The sequence below is a fragment of the Eulemur rufifrons genome, chromosome 14 (genome assembly GCF_041146395.1).
Source record: "Eulemur rufifrons isolate Redbay chromosome 14, OSU_ERuf_1, whole genome shotgun sequence".
Taxonomy (NCBI): domain Eukaryota; kingdom Metazoa; phylum Chordata; class Mammalia; order Primates; family Lemuridae; genus Eulemur; species Eulemur rufifrons.
This window is the reverse complement of record NC_090996.1, coordinates 33,271,241-33,284,740: the sequence shown is the minus strand read 5'-3', so window position 1 is coordinate 33,284,740 and position 13,500 is coordinate 33,271,241.

Genomic DNA, 13,500 nt, shown 5'->3' with positions numbered 1-13,500 from the left:
AGTGGACCTCCTATGCTATTCTCAACACAAAGGCCCATTACCCACAGCGCCTGGGCCAGAACACAGCCACGGCCGAGACGGACTCCACTGGCTCCCAGATCAAAGTGTCTTTGTTTATGGCCAGACAGGAAAATCACCATTTTTGAATCATAGTCAACTCTGTGGAGCAGTAATCAGATGGGACCAGGAATGCCCACATTTCCCTACTCTTCTCTCCCTCCAGCCCCCGTTGTTTCAGGAGAGCTGGGTGTAGAGCCCAGCTCTGCCTGTATTTGGTAACCTTGGGCAAGTCACTTAGAAACTTGAGCTGGAATTGTGTCTGTGCTACTACTTCCTTGGGTTGACAGGTGGGAACAAAGCACATACAAAGGCCACACTCTGCAAAGAAATGGCATAACCTTTTGTCTCCCTCACTTGAAAGGTTGTTGTTCTTAGTGTTAATTAGAACTGTGACAACCCAGTTCACTTTCTTCCTGAAGTAGTAAGGGTTAGAATTCTCCTCAAACCCTTCCCAAAGTGACCCTTACCCTCTTCTCTACCTACTTCCACCTGCCTTAGCCTCTTTTTCTTTTGAAGAAAAAATCCAGATGCTGGAACTAGATCTAAATTCAGACCGAATTAATGTTTATTCAACAACCATGTATCGGCACATGCAGTTTTTTCTGAACTCTCTTTATACCTTCTTGCAGTAAGAATGGTTGGTGCTCGATCATTCAATGGACCAAGTGGGCTCACAGCACCCACAAATCAAGAGCACCAAAAACGTGACAAGAAATGTATTCTGGAAAATGGTCCAATATTACCAAAAACAAACAAGACAAAGCACAACTGCTTTCATGGAAAGCATAGGCATGTTGTTGGACCTTTTCACCCTGTACTGCATGGCGTCATGTTGTTTTTACTTTGTCTATGGTCAGAGGACCCTAATCTTTTCAGTGCTAACAGCAGATCCAGCTCTTCAACTGGCCTGGGTGTTGCTCTTCACCTACTACAGAGTGAGCAAGACTGTGGGAAGGAAACTACCCTTGTCACACGGCTTCAAACGGACAGAGGGGCTTCCAACTTGGTCTGCCAACTCCAAGTCTAGGCAGTCCTGGTTCCAGGATGCCACCATTTTCACCAGCGTGCTGCATTATGACTCACAGAATAGGAGACGTGGTGACTAGACCCAGCAGGCCAGACCAGCATCTCCCTCGGTGGGCCCTCTGGGGGGAAGGGAGGCTCTGTCGCAGCCCCTGCCCCTCTGCAGCACCAAATTGCAATGCAGCCTCTGCCACTTCCCCAAGAGACTGTGTCTGGGAATCCTAACTGGGCAGAGACAGAAACAGAAGCCTTTTGTGGAGCCCTAGAGATGGGTACATTTCCATTTTGTGCAATCTATTTCCAAGTCCCCTCATGGGGGCACAAGGAACTTCCTGCTACCACCACCAGCCTGGCTTTTTTCTCCCTCCTCCCTACTGAGAGCCAAGGTCCTCTGCAGCACTCTGCCTGCAAGCTGCCTTCTCACCAGCACATCCTCCCCATCCAGGACAGAGACTTAACATAAAATGCCATTACTTTAACTGCCACATTTCCCTGTGTCCTCTATGAGTAAAAACATGTCCCTGCATTGTGAACAGTGTTTCTGCAAGTGAAAATGAATTTTCACAGGGCCTATCTCCTCTCTCTTTCTCAGATAACTGATCAGGGTGAGGGGCTGGTGTGTGTGGCAAGGGAACAAAGTATCTGGGCCCAAGGGACTCAAAGCCATGGCCTCTAGTTCATCAGCACCATGAGCTCGCCAACTGTGCTCCACAGCCCTGTTCTCCTAGAGCTTAGAAAACATGCACCGAACCAGGAGGTTCAAACTAGGCAAGCTTAGCCTTTAAACAGCAAATAGAGCAGGCAAGCTGACGGTGGTTTCCATTATTGCCAACGTGATCTGCTGGGGCAACCTGTCCTCCAGGGCACATTCCATTAGCTCCCTCTCAAAACAATTTTTTTCCCTGAAGTATTATACTAAATCACACATTTCATGTTTCTACTCTTAGGGTGATCCTAGAATCATGGCTGGCTGTTTTTAAATCCTTTTAAGAGCACACGTAAAGCTCTTACCTGGTTCCAGAAACCCATCACATGGAAAAACCTCCAAACTCCTTCAAATTCTCAAGACTAGGAGACAGATTTCCAAATACCTAGGACTTTTGTTACTTAAAAACCGACAAGAAAAAAAAAAAAAAAAAAAACCCCACGAAAAACAAAAAGCACCGCAAAACCAAGAAGAATTCTTAAGACTCTAGTTAATGAACCATATGTTTAACTTTGGGAGGGGAACTACACTGCTGTGTGTAACTTTGAATTGCAAACAAACAAAAATAAGATGGACTGTTGGGTGGATATGTGATGAAGTACAATAAAATGCTAACTGTACTTTCTAGATGATGGTCTATGGGCGTTTACTGTAGAATTTCTTAAAACTTTTCAGAATGTTTCAAATTTTTCATAATTAAATGGGAGGGGGGCTGTGAAGTCTTCTGAGACTGGCAAGTGACCAAGAATAACCTTTCCAGTTAAGGGCAGCGGGCAAGGCAGAGCTGGCAAGCCTCTCTCCACCTAACTCTTACGCTGGCCGCAAGGGAAGAAGCAAAGTACCAAGGAGAGCGGTCCTACTTGTGAGGCACTGCCCTGCCCGGCACCAGGCCCCAGGACACACACAAAACTGGCAGAAACGTGACGGACCGTCTCTGCCCCAAGGCCCCCATCATCCTCACTCTGGGAAACAGGTTCTCAGCCCCAAGCGCGCCTGGGAAGTATCTGGGGAGCTTATTAAATAGATTCCTGGGCCACACGTGAAAATCACTGAATCACAACCCCCGGAGTGGGCCCCAGGTGGTTCTGACGTAGAGGCTCCTAAACCACACTTGGAGAAACTCAGAGCGACTCGCTCCATCCTGACACCTGTGGAGAAGCCCCTGGGAACCCAACTACACCAAGGTCCTCCACAGCGTGAGGCCTGGCCCAAAGCCAGGCCACCGCCTCACCCCGGCCCCGCCGCCGGGCGCTGCGCGGAACCACCTCGCGACTTCCAAACGTCGGAGCCGGGCGGGAGAGGGATGGCGCGGCGGGCCGCCAAGGTCACCGCGGAGCTCGGCGGGGCTGCTCGGCCGCGGGGCTCCCCCGGCGCCCCTTTCCTTGAGAACGCGCCACCCGCCTATCCCCGATCATCTCCCGCGGAAAAACGGAGTTGGCGTTCTTCCACAGCCTTTCCTACCAGAACGTGCGGAGGCGTGACGAGTGGGACTGGAGCAAGCGGGCCAGCCATTCCGAGGCGCGCAGCCCCGTGACCGCAACGACGCCGAAGTCCCCAGCGCCGCGGGGGTCTCGGCAGCACCCGGGGCAGCGGCGGGCCCCGCCACGCCGCCCCCGGGCCCGCTTTACCCCTAGAGGCCCGGCGCCCGTGGCCGACCGGACGCCCTCAGGACTACCCCTCGCCACCGGGGCTGGCGCGCACGCCCCCCGCGCAGAGGCCTCTGGGACTGGAGTGCGCCCCCGCGCGCCGGCGCCGGACTACGCTGCCCGGCATGCACCGCGCTGGCCCGCGTAGGGGGCGGGGAGGGGGCGCCGCGGCCCGTGGTCGTCCCGGCCCGAGGGGCGCGAGCGCCCAGTCCCCGCTCCCGGGGAGTGGGGAGTCCCGCCGGAGGCCGTCTCCGAATGCGCCGAGCCGACTCACCGTCCCGTAGCCCCGCGGCGGCGGCCGCAGTAGAAGGAAGACCAACCGCCTCGGCAGCTGGCTGTCGCGCTTCTGTCAGAAGGGGGCGGGGGGCTTCGGAGAAGTACCCAGGCGCGCGGCGTCACGTGGGGGCGGGGCCTCTCGAGGCACGTGACGCACCCTGGTGACGTCAGTGGGAGTCGGGGCCGGGGGTGGCGAGCCTTTCGCCTGCGGGCTTAGCAGTCCGGAGATCCCGGGGTCCGCTTGTCCGCCGGGACGAAGGCTGAGATGTTGGGCAGGGGCCCTGCGATGGCTTGCTCGCTGCCCGCGCCGGCTCCAGGACGTCGAGCGAAGGCAGGCGCGCCCTGCTGCCTCCCGCGCGCGTCCGTTCTTTATTCCACGACTGTTCGCTGGGTTTAGGCGTCGTACGGAAAGCTGCGAACCTCGCAGCCAGTCGCTGTCCCTGCGCTCAGGGCTTCCGTTATGACGGACAAAGAACAAGTAAATCACGGAATGCCCAGGGTCGAGAAGGAAAGCGGCGGGATGCCCCAACAGAGTCACGGGGTCGTGCCTCTCAAAGGAGGTGATGGCGAGGCGGGGGCCAGGAAGGGGCGTCCCAGACAGAGGGACGAGAAAGCAGAGGGGGATGTGGAGGGACAGGCTGGATCCAAATCCTGCTGGGCCTAGTAGGGCTTGTATGATGCGCTTGGCATTTTAAAGGACCTTCCTGACTACAGTGTGGAGCGTGGTTTAGACCAACAGAGGCAATTAAGAAACTGGGAGACCAGCACATAAGTGATTTAAAAATTTCGTGCTAACCACGTTAAAAAGCATAAAAAGGGACAGGTGAAATTAATTTTAGTAATATAATTTACCCCAATATGTGCAAAATATTTTGTCAACATTTAGTTAATATAAAAAGTTAATAATATATTTTACTTCCCCCCACACAAAGTCTTTGACATCCAGTGTATATTTTATACTTACAGCCCATCTGAATGTGGACCAACTACAATTCAAGGGCCCAGTAGCCACCTGTGGCTTATGAATACCATACTGGACAGCAGAGGTCTAAAACATTTATTCTTTTACTCATTCGACCAAGCAAGGTCTTGTTGCAGGCCTGGAAATAGACAAAATGGTATAAAGCCCAATCTCTGTTCTCAAAGTGCACACAGCCCAGCTAGGGAGACTAATATGTTAATAATGGCTTATGGTGAAGATGGCAGGACAGTGCATTTCAGAGTTCACGGGAGGGAGTACTTAAGGAAGGCTTCAGAGAAGAGAAGGATATCTAAGCTGGGACTTTGAAGGATGTGTAGAAGTTCCCCAGGTGAAAGTGGGCAAGGGCATGCCACAGCAGGAACTACTTATGCAAAGTTGCAGAGAATCTCTGGGGAAATACAAGCGGTTCTACTGGCTGGATGGTAGGATATGAAGTAGGAGCGAGGAGGGCAAGGAAAGTTGAGGGTCTTATAGGCCAGTGTCTGCAATTTAAATTTATCCTGTTTGGTACATGATGGGGAACGTTGAGACTTTTGAGCTGAGCGAAGTAACTGGATTCATGTTTTGGACAAATTTTGGCAGTGTGGAGGGGATGGAAATTTGAGGCAGGAGGACCCATTGGGAAGGGAAGGGGCTTTAGGCTAGATCTAGAGGGAAGACCCATGGAGACTAAGACCGAGGTCAGAGAGGTTAGAGGGCAAAAGGCAGGTAAAAGGGTGGCCAAGAGTGTCCCATGCAGTAGAGGTCAAGTAGGGCAAGACAGGCAAGCCTTACCATGCCAGGTGCTGGGTGAAAATTTGCTGACTCCCTGGAGTCCCCTGAGTAGTGGGGGAGTTGACAGCCAGTGAGAGCCTAAAATTTAGTCAGCTGGAACTGGGTTCAAGTCTTAGGCCACATCACTATATGGCCTTCTTCAAAATATTTAATTTTTCTAACTACAAAATGAGGATAAACATGATACCAGTTACATGGGGATGTTGTGGGGATGGGATAGTTTAGTGCATTTAGGTCACGTCTCATGGTGCCTGGCACACAGCCAGCACCCAGTACAAGTCGTAGCTTTTATTATTTCTTGTGCTTTGAGTGCTCCGGCCTCAGTTCCCTCACCTACAGAAATGGAATTGTCATCTCCCACCGGCTGTTGGCAGGAATCAAGGAGTAAATGAGATGATTGAAGTGTATGTGCAAATGTTGTTCAAAAGGTTAAACATGGGGTCACCACGTGACCCTGCAGTTTTACTCCCTCATATGCCCAAGAGAAACGAAAACATACAGCCACACACAAAGGTATACACAAATGTTCATAGCATTTGTTCGTATTCATAGCATGAATGTTTATATTCATAATAGCCAAAAAGTGGAAACAACAAAGACTCTCTCCTCGGCCAACCTTTAGTCAGCCTCCTCTGAATCTAAAGGCTTCAACCTTTGGAGTTCTGTGTCTGTCTTTGCATCACCCAGTTTTAACAAGAATCCTGTTAAGTTGGTTTAGCCAGAATGGCCCCCGCCCCCGTATCGTACCGAATTCCTCATCCCGGGTCAGTTTAGCAAAAAATTATTCTGCCCTCCTGGTAATTTTCCATCCACCCACAGCACTCATCTCCCACTCCTTGGGTATAAATCCCCACTTTTCCTTGTATTCGGAGTTGAGCCCATTTCTATACTGAGGTCTTTATTGCAATAGTCCTGAATAAAATCTGTTTTTCAGCTTTACTGTCCAGCTCCAGTTTTCTTCGATACAGCTGATGAATGGATAAACAGAAAGTGGTCCATCCACATAGTGGAATATTATTCAGCCACAAAAAGGAATGAAGCACTGACACATCCCACAGTGTGGATGAACCTTGAAAACGTGGTGTCACCCTTGGCCAGTCATAGAAGATCATATATCATGTGGTTCCGTTTCCATGGAATGTTCAGAATAGAGACAGAAAGCCAGAAAATAGATGAGTGGGGGTGGGGGAGTTCAGGGAGATGGGGGGAGGTGGTAATGGACCCAGGTTTTATTTTTAGGGTGGTGAAAATGTTCTAAAATGGACTGTCATGATGGTTGAACACACCTGCAAATTTACTAAAAGCCATTGAATTGTACATTTTAAATGCATGAATTGTATGGTATGCAGATTATACCTTAATAAAGCTGTTACCAAAAAAGGGGCCAGGGATGGGGCTACACTTAAAGCAACCCTGGAAGAATTCAGACACATAATCTAACAACAGAGTAAAGGCAAACATCTCTGCACAGAGATAGGATGGTGTTATTCATGTTATTGGCTCTGGAATCCTTAGTGGGTGTATCTGAGATCAGGAGCCCACAACCGGCCCACGAGATACCAATTTCGGGCTTGCAGTAAAACTGCTTGTCTCACCTGTTCCTGGGCAACGTTCACTTTCTGCAGAGCGGGTTTCCTTCCATGTCACCAGCCTCTTCCCCGGCACCTGAGGCTCACCTCTGAGCCTCGCACCTGTCCTGCAAAGCCAGCTACGCTTTATTTTTAGTCCAGATTTCACTATAACTGGGGCAGCAGGAGCGCCATAGGCCCAAGACACCTTCAGTGACAGGCGCCTTTGCACCTGGTGGCCCTGGTCACCAAAAGATCATTCTCGTGCTGCTGTACAAACAACTGTTGACCTTCAACAGGGCCAGCCCATGGGTCTCCGGAGAACTTTTGCCCAACTGTTTGCCTCCCCGGTTGTGCAGAAATAGCCCAAAGGTGGGAAAAGCACGAGCTTTCCCACCTTCTCTAGAAGCACTGCCATCTGCTGGCAACACGGCGGCACAGAGGATGTGGTGGAGTCCCCTCCCTGCCTTTCATTCCCAGACTTGGAGTTTGCGTGACAGAGTCCCAGGGGTTAATGTTTATCCCTCTCAGTTTAGTTCTTTTAGGCCAGAGTTAAATTTAGACCTGAGCTGTACATAAAGAAAAATTCAGGTAAGTATTGAGCCTGATGAATTTTCAAAAATCTGTCACACTAGTGCAGCCAGCACCAGGTCAAAACAGAATGTGAGCATCCCCCTAGCAGCCTCCTTGCCCCCCTTCCACTCACTTAGCCTGGCTCCTAAGAGTAGATTCATTATGCATGTTTTTGTACCTTCTGTTATAAGGTAGAGCCGGTTGGAGCACACAGTGTGTAATTTTTGTAATGCAAAAACCCAGGACGTTGCCAAGGCTGTTCTACCCACTGTCACAAAGACCAGCAGTCCTGAGGACGTACCTCCCCCCTCCCACATTCTCTGCTTCCTCCTAAACCCGCCTCCCCACTGTCCAGCTGCTGCATCATTGGCTTGAGAGCCTCAAAGAAAATCATTCTGAGAGATGCAGCTAACATCACTCAGCACTTTGTGCTCTTTGCACACACACCTCCCTTCATCGCAGCAAGGAAAGTATAAATGTTTACCTCTGGCTCCTAATCCTGCAGGAAGCATTTAAAGGAGTGTGCTCAGGGTCACACGGCCCGCACCCAGCGCACCTCAGGTCTCGTGATTCTAGACTGATGTTGCTCCTCGCCACCCAAGCTGTACTCCAGACATGGGTGTGAGTCAGCACACATGGAGGCAAGAGAAGTCGTTATACTCAGTCCAGTTCTTTGCAAAAATCTGTCTTTACACACAGCATAGGACAGGGAAGGAGCCTGCTGCGGTTGGGCCAGCAACCCACGTGGAATCCACGTTGTTGGTCCTTTAGTCTGTTTGAATTGTTGCAGATGTCCAGAACTTAGACACAGGAAAGTGCTCACATCAGAAGTGCACAGCGTGATGCATTTTGCCAGACTGACCACACAGTGCACCCACCCCCCAGCAACTGGCTTCATGCTCCCTCCCAAGGAGGAGGTCACCCAAGGGCAACCACTCTCCTGACGTCCAGCACCGAAGATTAGTTAGTTTTTGTACTTTTTATAGCAATGGATTCATCATACAGTATGAACTCTTTTGTATATGACTTCTTCTGCTCTTTTTTTTTTTAGAAACCAGGTCTCACTCTGTCAGCCAGGCTGGAGTGCAGTGGCCTCATCACAGCTCACTGCAGCCTTGAACTGCTGGGTTTAACTGATCCTCCCACTTCAGCCTCCCAAGTAGCTGGGACTACAGGCATGTGCCACCACTCCCACTAATTTTTTTCTATTTTTTGTAGAGACTGAGTCTCGCTCTTGCTCAGACTGCTCTCTAATTCCTGGCCTCAAGCGATCCTCCTGCCTCAGCCTCCCAGAGTGCTAGGATTAGAGGTGTGAGCCACTGCACCCACCCAGCCATCCAAATAGGTTTCGAAAGTGGTTCTGCCAATTTGCACTCCATCAGAGCATATGAGAGTTCTGCTGTTCATATGCTTGCCAACATTTGGTATTGCCAGATCTGCAAATTTAAGTGCTAAGTGATTCTAAAAGAAACATGAATGATTAAAATGTGAATGTTTATTTTATATTTCTATCAATAGGACTCGTGAGAATTGACAGCTCCTTTGGAGCTATCGTCCATTTAGCAAACATCTACAATGAGCACCTACTATGTAATGAGACCCCAAACAAGATTTTAAGCAGGTAACTTCTCATCAGAAACCATGGGAGCCAGAAGGCAGTGGGATGACATGTTTAATGTACTGAAAGAAAAATAGGGTGACCCCTACATGGCAGTATTGGTGTTTGGGTTAAAGGAACTGTAAATTCAGTGTTTGTCCACAGTGATTTCCTGAAGACACTATTAAGGAGCATGCAGTGTAGCTGAAGATTGTCTTTGAGTTCTTTTGTGTCCGTTTATGCTATTTAACCTCCCCTATGTGCGTCGGCTGAGGCAGCTCGCCATTGTCATGGCCACAGGTGAACCACCAGCCTGCCTGTATTTATCTGGAAGTTTAACCAAAAAAAGCAAATGTTTCCCTTTGTGGCTGTTCCTAGGAAAAAGGCTCTTTACAAAAGACTCTGTTTCATTCGTTACATCAATTACTGTTTATTGAGCACCTACTATTGTGCCTACTAGGGGCCAGGTCCCAATGGAAGGAAGACACAGACTAATTCAGAAGCTCCCAGGACAGTGGGGGAGAAAGACACTGATCAATCGCCATACAAATGACCATCACAATCATGTGAAGGACAGACAGGAGACATGCTAAGATGCTGGAGTAGGCAGCGTTTGTCCCAAGCCAGGAGGTGGGGAAGGCTTCCCTTAGAAGGTGATGGGTGATCTGAGATCTGAAGGATGAGTGGGAGTCACCTTTCCCAGCTAAAGATGAAGAGGGTAAGTGTGTCAGCCGGGGAGATGGCATGTGCAAAGGGCTGTGGCAGGAGCAATGGGGTGAGGAAAAGGGCGTGAAAATCATGGATCAGTCTTGTATTATCCTGGATAGAGCTGGAGCCCGTTCTACTAAGTGAAGTATCACAAGAATGGAAAAACAAGCACCCCATGTATTCACCATCAAATGGGTATTAATTGATCAACTCTTATGTGCACACATAGTAACATTCATCGAGTGTCGGGCAGATGGGCGGGGGAGGAGGGGATGGGTGTGATGGGCACTGTTTGGGGATGGACACTCTTGTAGCTCTGACTCGGGTGGGGAAAAGGCAATAAACCTAAACATTTGTATCCCTGTAATATTCTGAAATTTAAAAAGAGAAATAAAATTCAAAAAAAGAAAATCATGGATTGGGTAAGGGGTTAATATCCAGAATATATAAAGAATTCCTACAGCTCAACAACAAAACAACCTGATTAAACAGAATGGGCAAAGGACTTGAATAGACCTTTCTCCAAAGACACACAAACAGCCAACAAGCACATTAAAAGATGCTCAGCATCATTAGTCACAAGGGAACTGCAAATTAGGCCATCATGAGATACCATTTCACACCCATTAGGATGGCTATTACAAGAAAAACACAACAAAACAAAATAACCAGTGTTGGCGAGGATGTGGGGAAATTGGAAACTTTGTGCCTTGCTGGTGGGAATGTACAAAGGTGCAGCCACTAAGGAAAACATATATTCATACAACCGTGTTCATAGCAGCAATACTCACAATAGCCGAACAGTAAAAACAACCCTAGTGTCCATTGACAGATAAATGGATAAACAAAATGTGGTATATACATCCAATGGAACATTATTCACATTTTAAAATGAAAGAAGTTGTGACACAGCTACAGCATGATGAACCTTGAAGACATTATGCTAAGAGAAATAAGCTTATCACAAAAGACAAATACTGTGTGACTCCTCTTATCATAGTGAGGTCCCCAGTGGAATCAAAGAGATTCCTCTACTTCCTAGAGACAGAAAGTAGAATGGTGGCTGCCAGGGGCTGGGGCAGAGGAAATGGGGAGTGAAGTGTTTAATGGGCCTGGAGCTTTAGTTTGGGAAGATGAAAAAAATACTGGAGATGGATGGTGGAAATGGACGGTGGAGATGGTTGGTGGAGATGGATGGTGGAGATGGACGGTGGAGATGGATGGTGGAGATGGACGGTGGAGATGGACGGTGGAGTTGGTTGGTGAAGATGGATGGTGGAGATGGACGGTGGAGATGGACAGTGGAGTTGGTTGGAGGAGATGGTTGGTGAAGATGGATGGTGGAGATGGTTGGTGGAGATGGACGGTGAAGATGGTTGGTGAAGACGGATGGTGGAGATGGATGGTGGAGATGGTTGGTGGAGATGGACGGTAGAGATGGATGGTGGAGATGGACGGTGGAGATGGTTGGTGGAGATGGACGGTGAAGATGGTTGGAGGAGATGGATGGTGGAGATGGTTGGTGAAGATGGATGGTGGAGATGGTTGGTGGAGATGGGTGGTGAAGATGGATGGTGGAGATGGTTGGTGAAGATGGATGGTGGAGATGGTTGGTGAAGATGGATGGTGGAGATGGTTGTACAACAATGTGAATGTGCTTAACTGTACACTTAGAAATAGGAGCAAAAAGAGCCACTGCAAGTTGAGACCAGAAAGAGGGGAGGTGTGCCCAGCCGTGCAGCCTGTAGACGTCCAGCCAGCCTCACAAATGAGCTCTCTCTACCAGTCAGGCTCTGGGTTGCGAGCAATAGAAACTACTCTGGTCCCCCAAGTAGAAGAGCGTTTGATTGGAAGGTCGTGGCTGCTCCCCGAATTATGTCCCTGGCTCAGGAACCCAGCTCAGGTGGGAGCCAGGAAGCTGTGCCTGCCCAGCAACCCAGCCACTACCAGCTCTGACTCCACTGCAGTCATCCTGCAAACTCCCTTCGTGTTCCCTCTGCACTTCCGCCTTGGGAGTGAGATAAGGGCTGTTGACCTCGCTTTGGAAAGCAGAGGCTCATGGGGGTTAAGTGCCTTGCCTAAGATGGTGAGTCCCTGAGTCACTCCAGTTCTGTACACCGACCCCCAGACCCCCCTCTTATCCCACAGCACCCACAGCTTCCAGCGGGTTAGTCTGGAGCCAGTTTGCATCTTAAGAGATTAAAAAATATATTGGTCCTGAAATTCAGAGCCCAAAACAGCAGTTGCCTTGTTGATGTTTCACTCCCAGCCACAAATGATTCTGCAGTGATCTGATTGGACCTTCTGCTTCTGAGTAGGGGGCTGGCAGCTGGCACCTGCTGTGGGATCCCTGGACGAATAAGAAGAATGCCCAGGCCTGTAATCCTAGCACTCTGGGAGGCCAAGGCGGGAGGATCGCTTGAGGTCAGGAGTTTGAGGCCAGGCTAAGCAAGAGCAAGACCCCATCTCTACAAAAAATAGAAAAATTAGCTGAGTGTGGTGGTGTGCACCTGTAGTCTCAGCTAATAGGGAGGCTGAGGCAGGAGGATGGCTGGAGCCCAGGAGTCTGAGGCTGCAGTGAGCTAGGCTGAAGCCACGGCACTCTACTTGGGGCAAGAGAGCGAGACTCTGCCTCAGAAGGAAGAAGAAGAAGAATGTCCAATCACTAGGCAGCCCAAAACAGCAAACATTCGCCATAAACTCTAATCCTTCTCCCACAACCTAGGGCTTCCCCTGACAGTTCTTCGTGGAGCGAGAGAAGAAAGGTCACCCGATTATTATTCTTAGCTATTTATCCAGCATGAAAACTGGCTTGTCTGGGCAAAGTGGATGAATCTCACCTTACAAAACTGATTTAATCCTTGACGTCAATTTATTTGGGAGAAAAAATAGTGCTTACAGTTCATTTCCAATCATGCTAATTGGCTTCTGGCTCTAACAGGCCATTCAAAGAATGTCCCAGTGATGAGTTTGTCCTGGAATTGTCTGAAATCGGGGCAGAGCTGAGCAGCGCCAAGTCACTGCTGCTGCCTGCTGACCCAAGGCAGCGTCCCTCCCTGCAGACAGCAAACTCTCCAGGAAGCCAAGAACACCCCCCGGAGTGGCATGGTGGCCTCTTCCACGCTAACAGCCAAGTCTTTTAAAACTTTTTTCTACATGTTTTATTTCCAGACTTAAAAAATGATAATGATTTTTAAAATTATGAATCCTTTCAAGTCTAATACATTGGCTGGGTTTTTTTTTTTTTTCTTTTTCATCATAAATATTCATTTATCAACATCCAATCACATGCAACAGATACAACTTTCCCAAATCTTGTCATTCTGTAATATGAAAGGAATGAAAGCATGTAAGTAAACACAGATTGGTGCTACACATGATCAGGTTTTTGCTAAATAAAGTATTCTTTTTCTGTAGATGCATGTGAGTAAATTGAAAATACCAGCTTAGATAATGAGCAAACAGGCAACAGCCAGGTCTTAAAGCAAGGGTTTGGGCACAGACTTTAGCCTGGAGCCAGAGAGAACCCACTTATCTGGGCACCAAGGGGACTACCTACTCTAGACAGAGGACGTCACTCAGGTATA